Source organism: Microcaecilia unicolor, chromosome 1, assembly GCF_901765095.1.
Source record: "Microcaecilia unicolor chromosome 1, aMicUni1.1, whole genome shotgun sequence".
In the NCBI taxonomy this organism is placed as follows: Eukaryota; Metazoa; Chordata; class Amphibia; order Gymnophiona; family Siphonopidae; genus Microcaecilia; species Microcaecilia unicolor.
Genome location: NC_044031.1, coordinates 442426204 through 442451102, shown reverse-complemented (window position 1 = coordinate 442451102; position 24899 = coordinate 442426204). Strand labels below are relative to the sequence as shown.

At 42.5% G+C, this 24899-nt stretch overlaps 1 long non-coding RNA gene across 1 annotated transcript; it reads right to left on the bottom strand.

The window, feature by feature from the left end:
* Window positions 1-6526: 6526 nt before the first annotated feature.
* On the bottom strand, window positions 6527-23689 carry LOC115460324. Its single transcript, XR_003940461.1, has 3 exons — window positions 23591-23689; window positions 18393-18397; window positions 6527-6536 (listed from the first exon to the last, which is right to left on the bottom strand). It is a non-coding gene; the product is annotated as an uncharacterized LOC115460324 (long non-coding RNA).
* Between the last annotated feature and the right edge of the window lie 1210 nt (window positions 23690-24899).

The following is a 24899-nucleotide window of genomic DNA, read 5'->3' as shown; positions in this document are numbered from 1 at the left end:
CCTCTTCTCTGGTGCGGCCGTATTGCTGATCTGCAAGGGCAGGCTTCTGTTTCTGTGAGTCTGACGTCCTGCACTGTACATGCAGAACGTCAGACTCACAGAAACAGAAGCCTACCCTTGCAGATCAGCAACACGGCCGCGCCAGAGAAGAGGACTTCAGCTGGCGGGGTTTGGGGACCCCTGCCAGCAAAGGTACCCGGCGGTGGGGGAGGGCTGGTGGTGGGAGGGGGGGGTCGAGGGGGTTGGCGATGGGGGGGGGGGGCTAGGGCCAAATCTACGGGGGCCCATGCCCCCATGGCCATGTGTAGCTACAAAAAAAAAGGTGGGAATATAAAAGCCAGGCTATCCAAAGATTGGAACTCAATTGTGAGTCAATTTTTATGTGCAATTGTTTTATCATCATTTGTTTGGAAATTAATAAATGCTGGTTATTTTAATTTCGGTTTGGTTCCAATCTTTGGATAGCCTGGCTTTTATATTCCTACCTTTTTTGTTTTTGTTTTTGTCTTTATGCCTCGTGGGATCTATTGAGTTCTCCACTTTTGTGGATTCTCTCTACCCATGTAGCTACACCCCTGAGCTGTAGTACAGCCTGGTATCCCTTGCATTTTTCACATTCAGAAGAGAGGGAGAGTGACAGCAACCATTGGGGAACTAAGAAGGTGGCCAGTTGAAAGCTGTTCAATCAGAGCACCTTTCTGTAACTTGGATGAGACAAGTACCAGGTCTAAATAACAAAATCCATCTTGTTAGACATGGACATTCCTTCCCCTTCTGTGATCAGAGCTGGATGTCCGTATTTTGGGCCCTCCTCAGTCCTGCCCAAAACATGCCCAGACCACACCCCCTTGTCAAATATACTGCAGTGTTAGACATCCATATCCTGCCTTTGTAAAAGTGGGATTTGGACATCCATACAATATGCCAGTTTTCAGATGTCCAAAACAAGACTAGAGTTTCTAAAATAGATAACATAATGTCTTGGGGGAGGGGGGGAGGGGGGAGCAGAATTAGGGGCCTAAAAGTTTATTGAGTATGGGGGTGGGGACATAAGGCTCAAGGTTTGCCTAATGCACCCAATACTCTTGCATCAGCCCTGGAGTACAGTAAACCCAAATCTCTTTTCAAACTAATCAAACTATTTTCCTGGGAATCATGTCATCAAATTAAGTCTGCCTAACCATAACCTGGTAAAATACTGTGAAATATAAAACTTCACTTTTACAGAAAGTTTTTCTCCAAAGACAAAAATGTCTTTAGCAGCCTGCTGAGACCTTGCTGGGCTGTCTCTTCAGAAAGGCTGGTTTTGCAATACCTTAATAAATAATTTGATATAACTGACAAAGTTCTGGCCTGCTTACATCTTGCTGTAGCCAAGGGTCATTAGCAGACTCTGCTAAGTTTTAGGCCACTCCTGCTCTCTAGTGGATAATACATTATCAGTGCCATTATAATTTGCATGAAGTTTATTATCTCTTTTCAACCTGCAAAACCAAGCTGCTGAAATCTGCAATTTTGGGGAAAAAAAGGCAGAGAAAGCACACAAACTATGTTCTCAGCATAAAATCAGCATAAGCAAAGGGCAAGAAGATGTGAAAATCCACCCATAATTCACTTGACACTCATTCTCATTTAAAAATCCTGTGATACCCTGAGCAAGGGTTGAGGGTGGACTGCTGGAAGAACTCAGCCAGACAACAGGATATATGCAAAAATAACTATTTATTTATCTGAGTCCTGAGGCCTGTTACTTCACAGGGCCAAGAACATAAGTTGGAAAACTTTCCTCCATTCAATAAACAGTGTCTCAAGCAGGCCTCTGGCCACACTACCCAAACATCAACTGGTACCGGTGGAGCTGCCACGCCCCAAACACAGCCTGTAAGTTCTTGGTTCTTCTCCAAGTCCCAGGTCTAGCCCCAGCCAGACCTCAAAACACAACTTGCAAGTCTCAGTCAAACAACAGAAGTGACTTACCTCAGCCAGGTCACGATCACTGCACATCAGCAGGGGAACCCTTACACTACATGGAAGCTTCTCTGTTTCTAGAGACTCTGTATTGGGGCCTCCATGACCTATTCAGCTTCAGGGCTTTTAGCTCCACCCTGATCTAAGCCCCACCCCTCTGTCTCAAAACTGCTTCAGACTCAACCTCTGCCTGGGCAGACTAGTGCCCCCTCCTGCAAAGAGACTGAACTGCATCATCTGTGAGGGACTGCTCTTCATTATAATATCCACTCCCTTACATATCCCTTGAAATACTGCTCCATAGGGAAACAGGAACAATAAAACAGTGATTACTGTTCTGTGGGGAGAGTATCTTGATATTTGACCTCTGACAAATATCAATTGTCATAAAAGATCTAATTAGGAGATTTATGATGTAGGCAAATAAAGTTTGCCACAGCTCTAAAAAGAAATTAAAGGAGCATATAAGGTGGATAAATTAACTGGTTGTCTCTCTTGTCATTTAGGAAAGGCTTGAAACCACTCTTATTTACCTAGGTTTATGATTGATTCAGTCTTTTACCCTCTAATGTTTCTGTCTTTTTATTTTATTTGTCTTTTAAACTATTTTGAATGATTTTATCAAATATAGCATAGATCCAATCCAGTCAATATTTAGCTGGCGGCAGTCAGTGGTTTTGTAAGTGCAGACTGTCACTAGCTAAATTAGGCCTGATTGTCAATGCTAGGCCATGTTCGAGCCCCAGCATTAAATATCCAAATCTGACAGGACATATGCTGGCTGTCAAGACTTATGAATTTCCCAGTAGATATTCAGCCAGGACCCACAAAAGACACTTCCATGGGGTCCAGCTGAATATCCAGCAGAATATATGTGGGACCCACATAAAGGGATATGGCATTTCCCCCACCACCATCATGATTATGATCCTCATTCTGACCCACTCTCAACAAGAATGATCCCCATTATAACCCTACCCCCAACATAAGCCCAGCCCCATTCAAGACCCCCCACCCCAAGAGAACACTCCCTCCTCAACCACCCCCAAGAGCAGCCCCCATCCCATGCTCTAGTAGCCCCCTTTCCCGGCCTACATTCATAGCCCTGGTAGTCTAGGGCAGGGTAGACAATTCCAGTCCTCAGGAGCCACAAGCAGGTCAAATTTTCAGGATATCCACAATCAATATGCAGGAGACCTATTTTCATACCAAGGAGGCAATGAAATTTATCTCATCCATATTCATTATAAATAACTTGAAAATCTGACCTGCCTGTAAACATGAAAAATTAGAAGCAAATCATATAGTAAATTTCAAAAATAAATTCAAGAATGCTAATACAGCAAATAAATGAATACTAGAACAAATAATATGGTATTAGTAAAATGTCAAAATATATAGAAACTAGGAAAAAATGCCCGTTTCTGAGCGGAATGAAACGGGTGCTAGCAAGGGGCCCCCTCCCTCCGTCCCTCGAAGCTACTTGCCTTGTTCGCTGTGGGTCGTTTCGGCCCTCGAGTGTCAATAGCTCCGCCCTCAACGTCATGACGTTTTGACGCGAGGGCGGTGCAGACACTCCAGGGCACACCGGATATCTCAGGCGCCTCAACTTCCGTGGAGGCTTCAGAACGTTGGGGTTGCCTTTTATATATATAGATGGGGAAATTACAAAATTACAATTGTACCTCTTAATTATCCATCACAATCATGAGATATAAACTAAATTATATACTGTATACTTATCATTCTACCTTAAATAAAATTAAAATAAAATAAATCCTAATGCTAACGGAGAAATGTTTCTTTTTAATTTTTGAAAAGTGCTGTTGTAGTCTTTTTATAAAATGGAGAGAATCCCTGACATAAGATTTAGCTGAAGGGACATATAAATTAAGGTAGTGATCCACATATTGGGATAATGGTTCCATAATAGACCCTCTCCCGGACACAATAGGGCGTCTGGGAGGTTTATTAATGGATTTATGCACCTTTGGTACAAAGTATAGGTAAGGGATCTTGGGATGTGCTTGATGAAGAAATGTATACTCTTTCATGGTTATGATGCCTTCCAGATTGGCCTGAGTCAGAAGTTGATTGACCTTGTCCTGAATCATCTGGGTTGGATTGTCATGAAACACTAGCTTTTCAAAAGCCGCTATATTGGGGTCCATAGGGCCCGGAGGGATCCATACAGAATGTGTGCTGTGCCTAAATATAGGGCACGGGCATTTGCACCATGTTTTCCTTGGTGAAAATGGCCAATCCTAAATGTATCAGGGGCGTATCTGAGGTTCGGCGGTAGGGGGGGCAGGGGCTAGAGTGAGGGGGCACATTATAGCCCCCCCCGGCCGCCGCCACCCCTCCCTACCATCGTTAACCCTCCCCCCTACCGCCGTTAACCCTCCCTCCCTCCCCCGCCTACCGCCGTCACCTACCCCCGAGGTCCGCTTCCTCCTGCCGGCTTTTTAAAATATTGCTTCAGCTGGCGAGGGACCCCAACCCCCCGCCAGCCCAGCCACGGTCTTCTTTAACTTCTTCATCCTTGTCATGCTGTGAAAGCTGCATGCATCCTTAGTTCCAGTTGGACGGAGTCTGATGTTGCAGTACGTTGACGTTACAACGTGCTGCGATGTCAGACTCCGTCCAACTGGAACTAAGGATGCATGCAGCTTTCACAGCACAACGAGGATGAAGAAGTTAAAGAAGACCGCGGCTGGGCTGGCGGGGGGTTGGGGTCCCCCGCCAGCTGAAGCAATATTTTAAAAAGCCGGCAGGAGGAAGTGGACCTCGGGGGTAGGTGACGGCGGTAGACGGGGGAGGGAGGGAGGGTTAACGGTGGTAGGGGGGTCCGGGGCGAAATCTGCGGGAGCCCAGGCCCCTGTGGCCCCACGCAGATACGCCCCTGGTAGACATGATCCCTGAGCTTAAGTGCTATAACTGCGCCTAACTTTAGGCATGGTTTATAGAATACTGCTATGCTCTTTTTTGAACGCTGATCTTTTAGTTGTGATTGATAGAATTCCCCCCCTGGCCATTATGGCCATCTATAAAGGTAGTTTGTTTTTAGTATGAACTCATTTTTTAAATAAAAATGTACTTATCGGGTTTTGGAGCTCACCTTTTCAATTGTCCTCTTTGTGTCTGGCATTGTATATTGTGATTTCATTTTAATTTCATTATTTATTTGTTTATGGCATTTATATCCCACACTTTCCCGCCCATGGGCAGGCTCAATGTGGCTTACATTAGTTCAAATGGCATGCACAACACAATATCCCAAAATACTGAACACTTTCCATCATTAATCAAGCGTGAACATATCAATCTGTACACTGGTGAGGAACCTCTGAGTTAGGAAAGCATAGCAAATAGGATAAGCTACAACTAGAAATAAAGGCAGACACAAACACATCTGTGTAGAACTGCTATAAAAAAAGAACATTTTTATTTTAAATGTCAGGATAGTGATAGCCGGTGTAAACATCCAACAAAGAATGAGTTATTCCAATGAATCTGTTTCAGAAAAATGCAACTTGTGAAATAATATTTTAATGTGTTAGATCCTGTTTTTCCAGGAAAATGAGAACATATGCCCAGAGATCTATCCATAGCTCACAGTCTGTTTTGGAACAGCCTGGGCTCCACCCATGCCTTTCCCTGTAAAATGTTTCACAATAAATAGCATTGCCACAAATAGCATTTCCTAAAACTGGGCAAATAAGGAATACAGACATTTAAGATCCATTTTTACACACAAGTTTTTGTTATACATGGAGGGGCATTTCCAGTATGACATATAAGTCGAACTTTGTATGTTTTACTCTAAATGTTCGAAATCCGAATAGCAAATGTAACCATTTTCTAAAAAGCGAAACCTCTATTTTTCTTTCAAAAATACTGTTTGTAACAAGGTTTTGTGATCTGTACGTTTCAAAAAGCACAAGTGGAAAATGTAGAAAGCCAAGCCATTGGGATGTAGTAGGGGCCAACACTCTTAGCAGATTGGTCCCGCAGACATCCCAGGAGCGCAATGGGGCATCCTAGGGGGCACTGCTGTGGACTTCATATAAATGCTCCCAGGTGCACATCTCACTGTTGCTCCCTTATCTTGTCTGCTGAGCCCTCCAAAACCCACCCAAAACCCATTACCCCCCCCAACTGTACACCACTACAATAGTCCTTATGGGTGAATGGTCACCTATATGTGGGTACAGTGGATTTCTGCTGAGTTTTGGAGGGTTCACAGTTTCCACCACAAGAGTAACAAGTAGAGGGGAAGAATGGGCCTGGGTCTACCTGTCTATGCACTGCACCCACCACTAAACTACTCCAGGGACCTGTATGCTGCTCTAATGGACCTGGCTGTAACATCTGAGGCTATCATAGAGGCTGGTGAGTACTATTTTTATTTAAATTTTGGGGGAATGGGAGGAGGTTAGTGACAACTGGGAGGAGTAAGGGGAGATCATCCATGAATCCCTCCAGTGGTCATCTGGTCATTTAGAGCACCTTTCTGTTTCTTATTCGTTAGAAAAACAGGTCTAGGCCAACACATTAAAGCTTTTGCCCTAAGCCCACCTTAATATTGCCTTCAGAATGCACTCGACACACTTTTGTGATTGAATGCACTGCAGATGAATGCATAGATAGACTTCTGCAAAACAGGTTTCAAAAATACTGATTTGGACGTTTTGAGAAGAAATCCGTCCAAAAGGTGCTTTATGACACTTTTTGGTAATTTTTCTCATTTGAAAATGAGCCCCAAAGTCTCTGTTGAATTGATCAGTTGGGTCATTTTTCAACAGATTTATCTGGTTAACTTTTGCAGTTAATGAAATAAATCATAACTTTAAATTTCTACCCTGGCTATCATTTAAATTTTAACTGAACAATTTGCTGTCTAGTTACAATTTCTGTTATAGCTGGGAGGTGTGGTTTAATTTTAACTTAGTAATATCAATATTAAGTTTTAGCTGCTTAGAGTTAGTCAATAATGTTCACTCAATAGGTTCTCTGGTTAATTTTAGATCCCAATTTTCAGTTACTCACCTTAATCAATTATTGTCTTTGAAAATCTTTTTAAAGCTAAGTTTTCTGGCTATCTGGTTATTTTCAGCTGAATATCCCCCCACCAAATATTGAATAGAATGTATCTGAATCAGTGCAGTCTATGTTAATATTATTGTCTTAGGATAACAAAATAGAAGTGAAATATGGAATAAGAAGAGACATAGGAATGAGATCAATAGAGGGGCAAACAAAACCAGATTATGACAAGTTAACTTTGAGGAAAATGTGCATCACCACTATCTCAACTTCTAGTCAATTTTGCTACTCAGGTGTTTCTGTCCATTGTCTAGGATGTGGCTGAGAAATCAAAGGGGCCCTTTTACTAAGCCATGTAAGTGTCTACATGCGCCCAGTACGCGCCAAAATGGAGTTACCGCATGGCTACCACATGGCCCTTGTGGTAATTTTATTTTTGGCTTGCGCCTGAAAAATATTTTTTATTTTCTGGTGCGCATCAGCTATGCACGCCAAGTGGCATTTGGAACGCATAGGTCATTACTACCCGGTTACCGCATAAGACTTTACCACTAGGTCAATGGCTGGCAGTAAGGTTTCAGACCCAAAATGGACACGCAGCAATTTTCATTTTGCCGCACATCCATTTTCAGCAAAAATTTTAAAAAGGGCTTTTTTACAGGCCTGCTGAAAAATGGATTGGCATACGCCCAAAAACCACGCCTACACTACCACAAGCCATTTTTCAGTGCACCTTAGTAAAAGGACCCCAAAGTAAGCTAAGTTCAATTTTCAATTTGTATTGTCTGTAAAACAACTAAAATAATATAATGAAATCCTAGCCAAGAGAACATTACCATTTTATAATTTCAGAGCCTAAAAGAAGAATGCTGTGGTCTTTTGTATATTCTGTGTGGGGTACTAGATAGTTAAAATAACACTATTTGCAATCAAAGCTGCTTCCCTAGTGCCTGAAAGGGCTCTCACAGCAGCTCTGTTTTATGCCAGCAGAACATCTGGTAATGAGGAAGTTTTCCATACAAGCCTCAAAGAGGAAAGATGGATGTTTGAAAAATAGAGTAAGTCCCACTGGGACACTCCACAAACACAATTTAGACATGCAGAATGACAGCACTTCTCAAAAAAATTAAGTTGCGTAAGCCTTCTTATCTGTCAATTCTACAGCAGGTTGCCATCCCAAAAGAATCTTGAGATGCTCTGCAGAGCTATCAACAGGCAGACGCAACTGTTGCTTAACTCCAGCTGTACAATGTACCTTGCATTCAAAAACAGGTGTGCGTCGGTGACTCTACAGTATGGAAGGTTTAGGGAGCAAACACATCTATCAATATGTGACAAAAAAAAAAAGAACTTAGCAAGGTATCTGTCACAGAGCTTATGTGAGCAACAATGTCAACTCAAAGGAAAGTAGTGTGTATGTATATATATATATATATATATATATATATATATATATATATATATATATATGCATAAACAGTTGCTCAGTCTTAAAAAGGTCTTTTCTGTGTGAAACAGGTTTTATACATGCAAAGACCTTTACAAAATTATCTTTCATGTCATGTCTATAAGACTATGCCAATATATAGGCACCTAGGGCTCTGTTTACTAAGCAGTGTTATAGGCGCGTTAACGTTTTTAGTGCGCGTAATGTACACGCGTTAACCATGTATGTGCCTACAATATCCCTAGAGGCATCTACATGGTTAGTGCACACGCTAAGTGTAGGCGCGCTAAAAACACTAACACACCTTAGTAAACAGAGCCCCTAGAGAGCTCTGGGAAGACCCTTTCTATAACGGAAAGTAGTTGCCTACTTTAATTTACAAAATACTAATATAACCGGGTACATATGCACTTAGGTAAAGAGTCATGGATTTGATATACCGCCTTTCTGTAGTACAACCACTGTAGTTTACATATATTATATGCAGGTACTTTGTCCCTAGTGAGCTCCTAATCTACATTTTTGTACCTGGGGCAATGGGGGGGGGGGGGGGGGGGGGGGGTTAGCGAGTTGCCCAAAGTCACAAGGAGCCGCAGTGCGGATCGAGCCCAGTTCTCTTGCTTCTCGCATCATTGCCCTGACTATTAGGATAGAGTAAGTGCTTGTGCTTAAATGCTAGAGATGCACTCATATCTTATAGTATTCCACAAGTTACACATGTGAGTATTGCCCAGGCCCCACCCATGTGTGTGTGTGTCAACACCTGGAAGATGATTAATTGACAAAGTCACATTTAAGTAGTGTAAAACTACAAAATGTAAAGTGTTGTTAAAAGCACACTTTTTTTACTCAGGCTTTGGGTAATAGGGCTGTTGTTTCTATACTGCGAAATGCTTGCATGACTGTATGAAATATATCTTTATGTTATTTCTTAATTGTAAATCAAACAATAAAATGGGTAAAATATTTTGCATAAATTATACAAATATAATTGAAATTTTATATATAGAATGTGCTTTAGTCTTTTTTAGTGCCACATATCAAATCATGAGAAAGCAGCTTAACAACACATCACAGCACATAAAAAACCCAAGAAGTACACTTCCAATTAACTTATTCACAGTGCATTGATATAAAAACCAAAAGGTGTACTTATCTTATATTGGTCAAAGTGCAGAAAGTAATAAAAACTCTGAAGTTCTTCTCATTTCATGAATCCCAGATTGCAATTATTCACAAAAACATGAATTATCAATATCCCCTTTCCCTGACACAAATTTGTGTTTCACCAACGACTTGTTCAGGGGAAGGTGAAAGCAAAAACCATTTAAACTTGCCCAAATCACTTGCAAAGGCTCAGGAAGGGTCCCTCACTGGGCTGTTAGTTATGTTTTTCTTTTGTTTTATTTATTTATATTCCACTAATAACCGAGGTGGATTTATCTCTAGTGTTGAGGACTGTAGGTCCAACTCTGTCCTATCACAATTGTAGTTCCTTTTTTTTGTATGTTTTTTTTTATATTATGTAAATTGCTGTGACCTGTATAATTAATACTGAATTTGTTTTAATAAACATGAACAAAAGCTTCAAAACCAGAGGGGCTGTTGCCAACTGCCTGTTGTTGGAATGCATAACAGTTCCCCTATGTATTGTCATGCTTAATATGGTGAAGAGAAGAAAAAATGGCTCAAGAAGAGCAGTTGCCATCAGTGCAGACAATTTTCCAAACAGAACACAGCCAGGACCTCAGCAAGTGGTTTAACACTGAAGGATCCAAGGCACCATTCTAACAGGACAACTCAAATTCAGAGGCTCCCATTAGACAAGCACTATGGTACCAGTTCACAATGTCAGCATTTATTCCAGGAAATACAAAGCAAACAAATAGGTCCACATAAAATTTTTTTAAAAAGGGAAAAACATGTTCTTGCTCTCCAGCAAAAATCCTGCCAAGCAAACTATAAAAGTCCTTAGTTTTAAGAATCTTCAGCCAGGTGTATGGTAGACCTGCCCCTATTTTTACAGCAAAAACCAAAGCAGATTCAGCTCTCCTTTTATGGATAGACCAATCAGAGATTTAATATGGGTTCCACCCTTTCCAGGCTGCTCCACAGTTCCAGCAGTTATACCAGCCAAATGAGCAGCGTAAGCACATAAATTCGCCTCCCATGGTGCTAGGCAAACTACACCAAAGAAGCAACAGCACCCTGCTCCACCCTCCTAAATAACTACCCAAGCAGGGTGCAAGGAGTCCAGACGTTCTTGATACAATCCAAAAGGGCAAGCAAACAAAAGGTGCCTTATTCAGGTCCATTTCTTCCCCAGAATCCACCCCATATTAAGAATTTGCCTGTGTAGAGGGGACCCATACCATCTCTTCCTCTGTGGAGGGAAGGGACATATAATGATCTGACAAACTTTATGTGTTTCTTGGTTTGGTTTCCTAGGAAAATTAGAGATTCCAAGGGTGGACTGCCCAAAAGAGTGAAATTTAAGGGCAAGGGGGGAGATTCTATATATAGTGTCTAAAACGTTTGCGCTGAAATCAGTGGCAACTAAGCATATTTTATAATTGGGGCGCTTAGTTGATATTTTAGCACCTAAAGCTACATGCATCCATTTACATCAAGTAAAACATGGCGTAAATTCCAGCGCATCGATTTAGGCACACTGGGTCATATTCTATAACTAGGCATGTAAATTTTGGAACACCTATGAAACACCCATTTCCCCCACCCATAACCATGCCCTTTTTGCCTGTGTGCATTAGAAGTTCGGCGCACATCATTACAGAATATGCTTAGCGAGTTGTGTGCCTAAATTCTAATCAGTGCCAATTAGTGCTCATTATTGCTTTGTTAAGTGCTGTTATCAGTGCTCATTAGCTTGTAAGCTGGTTAAACTATAAGCATTGTTATAGAATCCATGTCGGTTTTAGGGCTGATCACTAGGCACACTATATAGAATACAAGGGAATGTGTCTAAGATATAAATTTACAAAGTTTTACATATGAAAAAAAGGTTTACAAATAGAGGAAAATTAAAATAAAATGTTTTAGCTTTTTTTAATGCTTCTGAAACAATATAGGCAGAGTGGAGGCAGCATTAGGACAATGTTCAAAGGAATTTGCCTAAGTAATTTAATGGTTAACAGGGTAAATTCCATGTGCTGAAAATTTCTCTTCCCTGAACCTCTTCCCTGAACTTTACTCCAGCCCAGATTATCAAAGGGAAGTTTTATTTATATGAGACTATGCTCACCAGGGACTCAGAAACATATACATGTGCATGAACTCTCCAGCCCTCTTTTCTAGTGCAGGCAGTGGCCACCATCATGTAAAATTCTGGCATTTGCTGTCACTCCTTTTCCTCAGCTGACAGCAGACCCTTCACACTTTTCCCCACTCTTCAATCCTACTGTCTTTTTCAACACTCTCCTCCCAGCCCCAGAAAACTCACTGGTTCTCTCCAAAGGCCCTGTGCAGAGCTCAGCATCTCCCACAGCCCCTGGAGCTCAAGCCAAGGAGGTTTAATAGACAGGAGTGGAAGTGAGCCTATCTAGTCCACTGTAAGCAAGGAAGCCACTTTGGTTAATCTCTATTTCCAATCCCCCCCAGCCGTCATCTCTAGTACACTCAAGACAAAGCAAGCAAACCTATGAGCTGCTGCATCCACGTTGTCACTCTTTATTGTTGGTCCATTTGTAGCAAGTCTAAAGCTGTTTCAGTTAGATAGGCAGTGCCTTAAAAGGTGATGGACAAAAGTTTTTGTTTTTTTTTTTAACTATTGGACAGCTTATTTATTTATTTATTTAGATTTTGCTCACACCTTTTTCAGTAATAGCTCAGGTGAGCTACATTCAGGTACACTGGATAGTTCTCTGTCCTAGGAGGGCTCACAATCTAAGTTTGTACCTGAGGCAATGGAGAGTTAAGTGACTTGAACAGAGAATCCACAAAGCGTGGAGAACTCAAAGAAGACCCACGGATACTTTGTAAAACAAGATCACAAGTTTATTTGAAAGCTTCCCATATAATTATAAATATCATGAAATAACAATTGAATATCACTAAAACAGCTCAAAAATTATTATAGCTGATAGAAACAGCAATTTTAAACTCTGTATTTTGTGCTCATTTTTCTACACTAAAAACTAACTAACTAACTAACTAACTAACTAACTAAATAAATAAATAAATAAATACACTGTATACAATAAAGATGGGCAAATTTCAGTGAGGATATCCTGTTTCCTGATGGGTTCATCTTAACTGTTGTTATAATCTGCCTTGGGAAGCCTGATAATATAAAGATGATGGAATATATTCAAATTAAATGAAAGTAGAATTAAACTCTCCTTACACTGGGGCACATGGATTCACATCTTCATCTGTTTTGTAGAAGTTTACCGTTTAGAAACACAAATGGATTATTCTGTTTTGAGCATGTTGCAGGGGCAAGTGGTTTTATAAGTCAAAATAAAAATAACTATTTTGTTTCGTGCAGATCTCTTTTGTTTAAACATAAATGGGCTATAAGCCCCTAATGCAGCCCATTGGGTTTCTTATATTTTGTTCTTGTGATAACTTACACTGTGCCAAAACTGAAAACTTCTACCTGGTCAATAATAAAAGGAGCTCATTGTGAACACTATCCACCCGAAAAGGTTGTTTTGTGGCTGTACATGAAAGAAGATATTGAATAAATGAGTATATGTTTGTGTCCCTAGTCATGCATCCTAAGTTTATATAATTCTTTCAAGAAATCCAGTTAATCTTTTAACTTATTAGTGGAACATAACCACAGAGGCACGGTATGGTCGCATTTTCAATATGGTAATTCTAGTGTTTTTGGTGCACGCTGGGCCATTTTTTACCGCGGCTTGGAAAAAAAGGCTTTTTAAAATGAGGGCAGTAAATGGCTGTGCAGTAAAATTTAAAGTAGCATGCAGCTATTTACAGCCTGAGCCTTTACCACTACCCATTAACCTAGTGGTAAGGGCTCACAGGCTACACGTGCGGTACTCATACAGCGTGTGCCAATGTGGCCGCACTGCTGATTACTGCCAGGAATGCCTCCCATAGTAGAAAAGAAATATATTTTCTTCTGTGGGAAACAGCATGCACCAACTTCGAAATTACTGCCAGGTGGGCATGTTAACCAGGCAGTAGTGTTGATTTGGCGCACGCTTTACGCACGATAGCCCTGCCACCACATTGTTGAAGGGCCCTTAAGTGCTTTAGCACATAACTGCAAAGGGGGAGTGCATGTGGGTGGGCCATGGGTTATCTCCTCCTGAATATTAATGGTTAGCCATTAAATGCTATTTAGCTGGTCAGCGGCCAATTCTGACTGGTAAAATAGCACTGAGTATCAAGCAGTGGCATAGCTATGTGGGGCCACGGGGGCCTGGGCCCCTGTAGATTTGGCCCTGGACCTCCCTGCCGATGACCCTCTCGACCCCCCCCTCCTGCCACCAACTCTCCCCCGCCGCCATCCGCTACCTGTGCTGGTGGGGGACCCCAACCCCTGCCAGCCGAGGTCCTCTTCTTCCGGTGCAAGGCTTCGTTCTGTTTCTGTGCAACGTGCAGGACATCAGACTCACAGAAACAGAACGAAGCCTTGCGCCGGAAGAAGAGGACCTCGGCTGGCGGGGGTTCGGGTCCCCTGCCATCAAAGGTAGGTGACGGCGCGGGAGGGGGGTCAGCAGGGGGGGGGTCAAAGTTGTTGTTGGCGGCGGTGGGGGGGGGGCTAAAATGTGTCCCCTCACCTCGGGCTCTGGACCCCCCCCCTCCCACCGAAGTCTGGCTACACCCCTGGTATCAAGAGGCAAACTTATACTGTAAGTTGTGTGCTTAAGTTCCAAAATTTAATTGCTAACATTTACACCTGTATTTAACATGATATAAGTGTTGATACCTAAATATTGGTACCCAAATGCCAAATTAGGCTCTATTCTATAACAGAATCTGGGTGCCCAGATGCAGTTATAGAATACTATCCAGCTCATTATCGAAAGTGATCGCTGGCTATTTCCTGACACAAATCGGGAGATGGCCGGCGATCTAGGAAAAGCGGCAAAATCGGTATAATCGAAAGCTGCTATTTTTGACAGCATCGCCGCTTTCCCGTCGCCTCGCCAGCGAAAGTTCAAAGGGGCGTGTTGGCGCCGAAGTGAAGGCGGGACATGGGCGGGTATGGGCATGGCTACCAGATAGCCGGCTTTCGCCAATAATGGAAAAAAAATACGGCGTTAAGCAGTATTTCGCCGGCTTTACTTGGTCCTTTTATATTTACGACTAAGCCTCAAAAAGGTGCCCAAACTAACCACATGACCACCGGAAGGAAGCGGAGATGATCTCCCCTTACTCCCCCAGTGGTCACTAACCCCCTGCCACCAAAAAACCCCCACTTTAAACACTTTTTTTTCCAGCCTGTATGCCATCCTCAAATGCCGTACCCACCTCCATGACAGCACAATGTGTTCTGTCTTCCGACAGCCTTTTCCTGCTTGTGATGTGGCTCTGGGGTGTGACACATTTTGTTATTTGCACTGCAGAGTCACATCAGCAATGCATTGTGGTGGGTGTAGGTATTGGTAGTTGGTAGGCTCTACTCCCCTGGTGCTTTCCCCCTGCTTACTGGATCAGACTGTGCCCTGTTTTGTTTCCTGTTGTAGTCCATGTGGTAGTGGCCATTTTTGTAAGCCACTTTTAGTTCCCTTTCCTGTGTTACCCAAGTTAGAGAACTTAGTTATTACCTTGAATGGTGCTGAAAGAGGGCATTGTACATAAATTGTACAAGCTCTGACCTACTGCTAATCTTAGTACCAGGGGACTCTTTGCCAGTGGGGCACAACCTCTGATCTGCAGTTAACTGTGAGTAAACGTGCATATTTCAAGAAAGGACTTTTTCAGAGAGATTAGTCTTCAGTTGTGAACTGGTGTGCCAAAGTTATACAGCAGCAATAAGTCCTAGAGGCTGTATGCAGGTCCCTGGAGCAGTTTTAGTGGGTGCAGTACATTTGTGGGTAGTGGGTTTGGGGGGGGGGGGGGTTGGGGGGCTCATCTCCCAAAGTAAGGGAGTTATGCACGTGGGAGCTTTTCTGAAGTCCACCGCAGTGACCCCTAGGGAGCCCGGTTGGTGTCCTGCCATGTCAGGGGGGCCAGTGCTCTAAAAATGCTGACTCCTCCCACGGCCAAATGCCTTGGATTTGGTTGGGGTTTGAGATGGCCGACATAACTTTCCATTATCGCTAAAAGACAAAGCTGGCCATCTCAAACCCCGGCCAAATCCAAGGCCATCTTTTTCGAAAATACGGGTCTGGCCAGCTGTTTGCAGCACCTCCAAAATATATCGCCGGCCATGTATTTCGCCGGTGCCGTTCGATTATTCCCCCCTATATCAGCAAACAGATTTTGGGTGCCTAATTTTAGTGCCCTTTAAAGAATTGTCCCCAATTAATCAAGCTCTAAAACATCAGAAAACAGACATAAGAAACAGGAAACAATGAAACTTTGGTAAAATAGTAGAGAAAGTGATAATATTCTGTACACTCATATACCTTTCCACCACAAGATGTCCCTCTCGATTAAGGAATGAGTACTAACATGGACTGTGTGAGTTTAGGAACTGAATTAAAAATTATAGTAGCAAGATATTCTATATGCGCATGTTACACTGGCAGATTTTAGGGTTCCAAGCAGCCATGCAGTATGTATTGCATTTTACAGATCCTTGAAGCTTTTGAAAAAGAAATTTGAATATGAAGCTCATTTGATTAGTTTGAATGCATTTATTGATATGATTATTTTTCTAAAATTACATATTAACAAATATAGATGTCATAGAATGAGGAAATGGTTTGAATTGCTAATCAGAAATTACTGTTCATTCTAATGTACTCTGCTTTGGATGAATTATCTGAAAAGACTGATTACAGATATGCAAAATAAATAATATAAAAAGCTCAATAGACAGCATGGTAAAAGAAAATACATGTGTGTAAGCACAAAGAACATAAGGACATACTGAGTCAAACCACAGGTCCATCAGACCCAGCATCCTGCCTTTGACAGTGGCCAACCCAGGTCATAAGTACCCAGCAGATCCCAAAGTATAGATACATTCCTTTCAGCTCACTCCAAGTGAATATGTGATGCCTTTCAGCTCACTCCAAGTGAATATGTGATGCCTTTTCCAAGTCTACTTGGTTCATAAGTTTTCCTCTAGGAACTTGTCCAAACCAGTGGCGTAGCCAGAAAGCAATTTTTGGGTGGCCCAACAAGTCAGATGGGTGGGCACCAGGGTTGCCAACTTTTTTGAAATTGAAAAACTTGCCACCTGATACCCCACCCCATGCTCCAGCTCTACTCCACTCCCAATAACTTCAATAAGGGTAGCAGTGCAGGCTTCAGGGGGAAGTACAAGAGATTGCACTCTTCCGCCTCCATTGAGCCTGGGGTCCCTAACACACATACTTAGCCTGTATAGCAAGACCAAACACTTTTCAACATATCTTTCCAGTTACACGCTATAGAAATGATCCCAGAAAGTATAGTCTAGTATTAAAGGCACAGAACCCCCTGTCCCTCCCCTAATGGGTACAGAGCAGAGTTAAGACATTTCCCCATAAAACTCACCGTAATCTCAACAGCCGCCATATAGTAAATAAAACAATCTTTAAAACAAAATGTCACTCATAACCTAGTGCAAATCTACAATGCCAGCACTAACTTCCAAAAGAAGGATCCTATCTATGAAAAAGGCATTGCCCTACATACTACAGTGGGGCCGTAAAATATCAATACATCTATTGGGAAAACTAAACAAACCAAACTTACTACAGAAGGCTACATAGAAAATTCATGCTAACAGAATACCTCGATCACACACACAGAATAAAAATGCCAAATATAGAATAATTGACTAAAATGTATAAACATAAATATAACCAAAACCCCAAAAAGCCAAAACTTGCATGTAATACAATACCAGAGATACAGAAAGAAATGCATTTCCTCCTGTGCAAAATATAAACATAGTACGTGCCAGGGATGGTGTTGTGCAACTAGAGCAATTGCTCTTGGTCCCCTGGCGGCCTGGCCAGAGAGAGCCACAAGCATGATGGAAGCTGAAGGCAGTGCAGTCTGGTGATGGGCTTTGGGGTTCCCTCCCAAATTTATGGCCTGGGCTCCAGCCATGTCTAACACCAGCTCTGGCAAGATGTACATTCCAAATGTGACACATTTTAATCACAAAATTGAAAAAAAATTATTTTTTTCTACCTTTTGATGTCTGGTTATTTTATTTTTCAAATCGGCTTGGTTCTAGTCTCTGGTTTCTGCTTTCTTCTGTCTTAATTCACTTACCAGGGTCTCCTGTCTATTTGTCATTTCTTCTCTCTCCATGTCCATCATCCATGTCCCATCTCTGTGTCCCTATAGTTCCTTGTCCAGTATCTCCAGTATGTTCAAATTCCTGCATCCATCACCACCCTTCTATCCCCTACCCCTGTGTCCAGCATCACCCCTTGTGTCCCTATGCCCTCACATGCCCAGTATCTCCCTTTTGAGTTCCTATTGTCCCCTATGTCTAGTATCTCTCCCCTGTGACCATATACCCCTCCCTCCAAGTGTCCAGCATAGCCTCTCTATTCTCACATTCCCCCCTCTCTGTCAGGCATTACCCCTCTGTGTTCATATGTTATTCCAATACAGCATCTCACGTCTGTTTCTGTATCTCCCCTTTCTTCCTCACTCACACCAATGTCTCTCTCTGCTCTCCGATCTCACCTATCCAGCTACTCTGCTTCTCTCTTCCAGCTTTTGGCTCTTTCTCCCACTGTGGGTTAAACAATTTGTCTCCCTCTTCCTTCATCCCCTTGATCTGCCATCTCTCTCCCTTCCCTCTAATCTCTCCTCCTGGTACAGCACCTCTCTCCCTTCCCTCAAGCCTCCCCTGCAGGCCTTCCCTCCAGCCTCTAGCCCCCTCCCCACAGGTCCAGCACCTCTCTCTCTTCCTTCCAGCCTGCCCCCCTTGCAGGTCTAACAACTCTCTTCCTATCCTCCAGCCCCCAGCCTCTCTCCCTTGCAGGTCCAGCACCTCTCATCCTTCCCTCCATCTTCCTCCCCCCCCTTTCAGGTCCAGCATCTCTCTCCCTTGCCTCCAGCCAGCCAGCCACCCCCCCCCCCCCCATTGCAGGTCCAGAACTTCCCTTCCTTCCAGCTAGCCACCACCCCCCCTTTGCAAATCCCAAACTCTCTCCCTACCCTCCAAGCAGCAACCTCTCCCCTTGCAGGTCCCAAACCTCTCTCCCTTCCCTTCAGCCAGCCATCTCCCCCCTTTTGCAGGTCCAGAATCTCTCTCCCTTTTCTCCAGCCAACCTCCCCCCCCCCCACTTTTGAAGGTCCAGAACCTCTCTCCAATCCCTTCCCTATGGCCTCAAGCCCACCCCCACCCCCATGCAGGTGAAGCCACTGTCTCCCAGCCTGTCCCTCTCCCACCCTACAGGTACAGCCACTCACTCCGTTTTCCTCCCTCACTATGCTGATCACAGATGAAGAGACCTGCTCCAGAGCCTTCCCTCTGCCACGATCAGCTCTCTTCAGCGCAACTTCCTGTTTCCCAGAGGGCAGATCGTGGCAGAGGGAAGGCTCTGGAGTGCTCAGCGAATCATTGCTGGCCCCGCCCTTAATTTAAACGGATGCTTACGGCAGGGGTGAGGGAGGGGAAAGAGAAAAGAAGACTCAAATCGCGATCGCGGTTGCGGTTTTGATCCATTATTTTTGGGTGGGCCTTGAGTGGAAATGGGTGGGCCTGGGCCCACCCAGGCCCACCCGTGGCTACGCCCCTGGTCCAAACCCCTTCTAAAATGAAGCTATGTTAGATACCTTGACCACATCCTCTGGCAACAGATTCAACAAACTGATTGTTCACTGAGGGGGTGTTTACAAAGCGCCGGTAAGCCCAACACGGACTTACCGAATGCTATATCAGGACTGCCACTGGCCCAGCGTAGCTGCCGGTGGCAGTTCCGCCCTGAGCACGTATGCCATTTCCAGGGCAAAATGAAAACTCTTGGAAATGGTGTGTTCAGCGGTAACCCGGCATCTCTGCATGCTGCCCGGTTAACGCGGGAGCCCTTATTGCCACTTCAGTGGGTGGCGGTAAGGGTTCCCCACATATTGTTTAAAATTATCTAACTGCATCTGTTTAAGAATTTGAATTTGATTAAAATCATAACTTTGTTGCAGCAAAATACCATAACATCCTTAACCTATAATAATAAGTAAGGAACTAGATGCCAAATAGCAAACAAAAGATAAAATTGAAGACAATACAAAATTAACTATTATTCCAGATCTACTTATAAATCCACCATAGACCCACTTGAAGCCTGCCCAATGTCCACACAAAGTAACACACAAAGGAGCACTCCTTTATTGGTACAGTGAGTAGGCACTTACACCTCTGGTGCCAACCCCAAACTAAATTGGCCTCAATACACTCCTGTGACTTTACAGGGAGGAAGACCTGGTCAATGTTCAGGAGCTGTTTTGGGAATAGGCATGCCAGTCTGAGGTTCCAATTCGTTCATGAGACCCAGATTGTTAACTTATTTCATGTAAATGGATGTGGGGGTGGACTCTTTCATGTACTCGTTATTATGCAGGTTCTCAGTGGCTTTGCTTTACATTATTTCTATCTTTGCACACTGCCATGAAATGGTTTCTCATGCTGTCTTTGCTTATTAAATGTCTCCTTCTTCTAACAGCTATGTGTCCACAGGTCTATATGGTTTGAGAGAGGAGTGAGTTCAATGGAGGTTAGTGTAGGACCTAATTCGCATGGGATATGATGAGTGCAATGGTCAGGCTTTACATGTTTATGTTTATTATTATTATTTATTTGTGTTGCCTGGGTGCTTGTCTTCCTCCTATTCCAGCTTCAACTCCACCCTCTCCCCCACCGTGATGTTACCGGGGTATCAAGTTCATTGAGGAGAAGCCAGCACCAGAACAACTGACTGCCCATTGTTTGCCAGCTCTTTCTGCCATCATGTGGTGGTCTGAAAACTGTGTGTTTGTGTTGCCTGGATGATTTTCTGCCTGTCTTCCTCCCATTCCAGCTTCAGCTCTGTCCCCCCCCCCCATTCCCGTGATGTCACTTAAGGCATTGAGTTCACTGAGAAGAAGCCAGCACTGGATGCACCATTTGCCAGTGATTACTCGCTGATTAAGTAGAACAACAAATGAGCACTTCTTTGTGCACTCCTTCATGCTGACTCGGAGTAAAATTAGGGCAGTATCTGTTTGCTTATCTTTTTTCCTTTTCTTGGAGCATATGAGTGTGATTTCTGGAAGGGGTTGATAGGAACGTAGAAAACATAGAAACATGATGGCAGATAAGAGCCAATTGGCCCATCCTCAGTAACCACTAACTCCTCCTTTTCCTAAGGGATCCCACGTGCCTGTCCCATGCATTTTAAAATTCTGACACAGACTTTGTCTCTACTATCTCCACCAGGCCATTCCACGCATCCACCACCCTTTCCATAACATAGTAACATAGTAGACGACGGCAGAAAAAGACCTGCACGGTCCATCCAGTCTGCCCAACAAGATAAACTCACATGTGCCATTTTTTGTGTATACCTTCCTTGAAAGAGCATTTTCTTAGATTCCTCCTAAGCATATTTCCTCCTAACTTCATCCTATGCCCTCTCATTCCAGTGTTTTCCTTCATTTGAAAAAGGCTCTCCTCCTGTACATTAATGCCACTGAGGTATTTAAACGTCTCTATCCTATCCCCTCTCTCCCGCCTCTCTTCCAGCGAATACATGTTAAGGTTTATAAGCCCGTCCTTATATGTTCTATGACGGAGACTGCTTACTGATTTTGTAGCCACTCTTTGGACCGACTCTATCCTGTTTATCTGTCTGTAGATGTGGTTTCCAGAATTGCACGCAGCACTCTAAACGGGGCCTGTGCAATACTACCATCAGAGTGAATAGAGGATGGATCTTTGTCATACTCACTATACGTACACAGTGTTATGAGCCTGGGCAGAGATGGGCTTTATAAAGAGCATGGATCATATAAAAGATTAAGTCTGTGTGGCCTGGTAGGCTGTCCCCATGAGGTCTATTGTCTAAGTAAGGGGAAGACTATTGACCGATCAACCCCAACTTATGTTATAGTTGTCTTGTTCCTTTCTTTGAGTCCAATATTGAATAGGTGCTGGAAGCAGATTTAACACCTGGAAAACTTATGGTTTCCAATGAGAACATTCATTATGTAGAACAATCCATTCAAGGAAAAAAATATTGTTAAAATTGATATATAAGGTATTTTATATAACTTGACTATAGATGTGTATATTAGCACATCAGCAAGGTGGATAGAAGAATAATATATAATAACCCTGTACAACAATGGAAAGGTTAGTAGTGGGTTGCATTACTGAGATCTCTTTTCAGACTTGAACAATAAGCGAAAAAAGTCAAAGGCAATGCAAACATGTATTTCATGTACACCATTTAATCAGGTAAAAACTAAGGAAATAAATATATATACACAGTAAGGTGGACAACCATGAATCATACATTAGTATTAATTGCTGGCTGCTTAGTAACCATTTTCAATTAAGCTGTGCCTTCTTTTGTTTATGTTCGCTGATGTGCTCCATAATAGTGATGGCTTTCTGGGAAAAAAAATCCAAGTCAGATACGTGAGTATATGTTTAATTTCCTTTAAATGTAACAGTTCACTTCTCTGTAATTATGATGCTGGGGTACATGAGAAGCAGAACAGCTGAAGTGAATATGCACATTACAAAAACACAATAAAGGAAGCAAGCGAAAATTGTACTGTACAAACATCCATCAGTTACCACTGGAAAGGATATTCTTTCTTTCTTAGTTCAGGAAGTTTGATTGAAAAACTGTTGTAGATAATGCAAATACAAAGAAGAAAAACAACTGGAACAGAACATAAGAACTGTATCAGCATAATAGTATATACAATAGGAGAAACTAAGAGCACCAGTAAAACAGAGCGGTATACATGTCACAAAATGATAGACAGGAAAAAAGACTACTAAGATGTACTACCATGTTCACAGAGTCGTATAAAAGGCTGCCAGATCCTGTTAAAGCAAGCTATGCGATTAGTGTTCTCCTCAAGCTAACATTCATATTTGAAGATAAGAAAAACACATGACCACCAATGATATACAGTAGCTGGTTTAGCAACTTACCAATGACATAAGACAACCTTAATTGCAATTGCCTTCATAATATCAAATGCTTATGCTCATCACTACATGTATCTGGTAATCCTACTGCGCAAAGTATAATTAATGAGAATGATAAGGGCACATTATAGGAAATAATCTGGGTTATGATATTCCAAACATCTGACTAATAATTATATAATGCTGAACAAGAAAAAAACCATATGATACAGGGTACCAGGTTAACAAAGAAACATAAAAACATTGAAAAATGTAGGCATATAAAGACTACATGGCCTATCCAGTTTGCCCATCCATACCATCTACTCTCCCTCTCCCTCTCACTCCCTTAGAGATCCTATGTACTTGTCCCAAGATCTCTTGAATTCAGATACTGATTTTGTCTCAACCGCTTCCATCGGGAGGCCATTCCATGAATTCACTACCCTTTCTGTGAAGAAGTATTTCCTCAGGTGACTTCTGAGTCTACCCTCTTGATCCTATGCCTCCTCGTTCCAGAGCTTCCTTTCAATTGAAAGAGAAGCCTTCTGTGCATTTATGTTGCATAGGTATTTAAATGTCTCTATCACATCTCCCCTCTTTTGCCTTTCTTCCACAGTATACATATTGAGATCATTAAGTCTGTCTCCATACGCTTTAAGACGAACACCACTGACCATTTTAATAGTCGCCCTCTGGACTGACTCCATCCTGTTTATATCTTCTTGAACGTGTAGTCTCTAGAATTGTACACAATATTCTTAACGAGGTCTCACCAGAGTCTTATACAGGGGCATCATCATCATCTCCTTTTTCCTAATGGCCATTCCTCTCCCTAAGCACCCAAGAATCCTTCTAGTTTTTGCCGTCACCCTTTCTACCTGTTTGGCAACCTTACAATCATCACATACAGTCACACCGAAGTCCTGTTCCTCTTTCATGCACAAAGTTCTTCACCCCCTAAACTGTACCATTCCCTTGGAGTTTTGCAGCCCAAATGTATGCCCCTGCATGTTTTAGCATTGTCTAAGCTGCAAAATTCCAGACCATTCTTCTAGCTATGCTAAGTCCTTCCTCATGTGATCTACACCATCAGGGGCATCTACCCTATTAAAGATTTTGTTATCATCCATGCGACACACCACTGATAACATCTTTTTCCTCAGAATGAACTCCCCATTTACCACTACCTCTGTCACCTTCCACTCAACCAGTTCCTAACCCAGTCAGTCACTTTAGGGCCCATACTGAGGGCACTCAGTTTATTTATTAGTTGTCTATGCAGAATCATGTCAAAGGCTTTGCTAAAATCTAAATGCACCACATCTAGCACTCTCCCTCAATCCAACTCTCTGGTCACCGAGTTAAAAAAATAAATCAGATTTTTCTGACAAGACCTCTCTCTAGTGAAAACATGTTGTCTCGGGTTCTGGAATCCATTAGATTCCAAAAACTTTACTATTCTCTGTTTTAAAAGTGTTTTCATGGCAGGACCAACAAGCATCAGACTAAAATGAGTCTGACTTCTTGCCTTTTATAGGAGTCCAAATAGTCTTATCTAGAAGGTACTATAATAACTGGAGCAAGGAGGCTAAACATATGGGTCTATTCACTTTAGACCATAGGTGTTCCCATTGTTTGATAGAAAGCTCAATATTTAGCTCCTGTTCCCATAAAGACTGCATCATTAGTGTCCGTTGGTTTCGAAAGTTAATGAGCTGGTTGTACATCCTGGACATAAGATGGGTTTCTTGTCCCGCTGCAAGAAGGAATGTGAGTAAATCTGAAGGTTGTGGCTGTAATTGCCATCTGTAGGTCATTAAGTACTTAGTAATGCAATGATGTAATTGTAAATATTAGAAAATGTGACTAACAGGTATCATAAAGCGTTGCTGTAGTGTCTAAAAGAAGCAACAGACTCTATTTCTACAATATCCTTACGCCTCCATATCCCCAGGCTCAACCATTCCTATTAGTAAAAGGTCAATTTACCAATAGATATTTGTTACCCCATTGGTATATCGAAGGAAAGATCTAAAGGATGAAGCAGCTTATCATCAAGATGTTGCATAGCACTTATGGGGGCACACAAAATAGGCCACTTTTGAGTGAAATGTAAATCAGTCATCCCAAAAAGAAGGCATAGAGAAAATGGTTGTACCACAGAATATTCTATAGGCGGCCAGGATGGAGCCACATAAG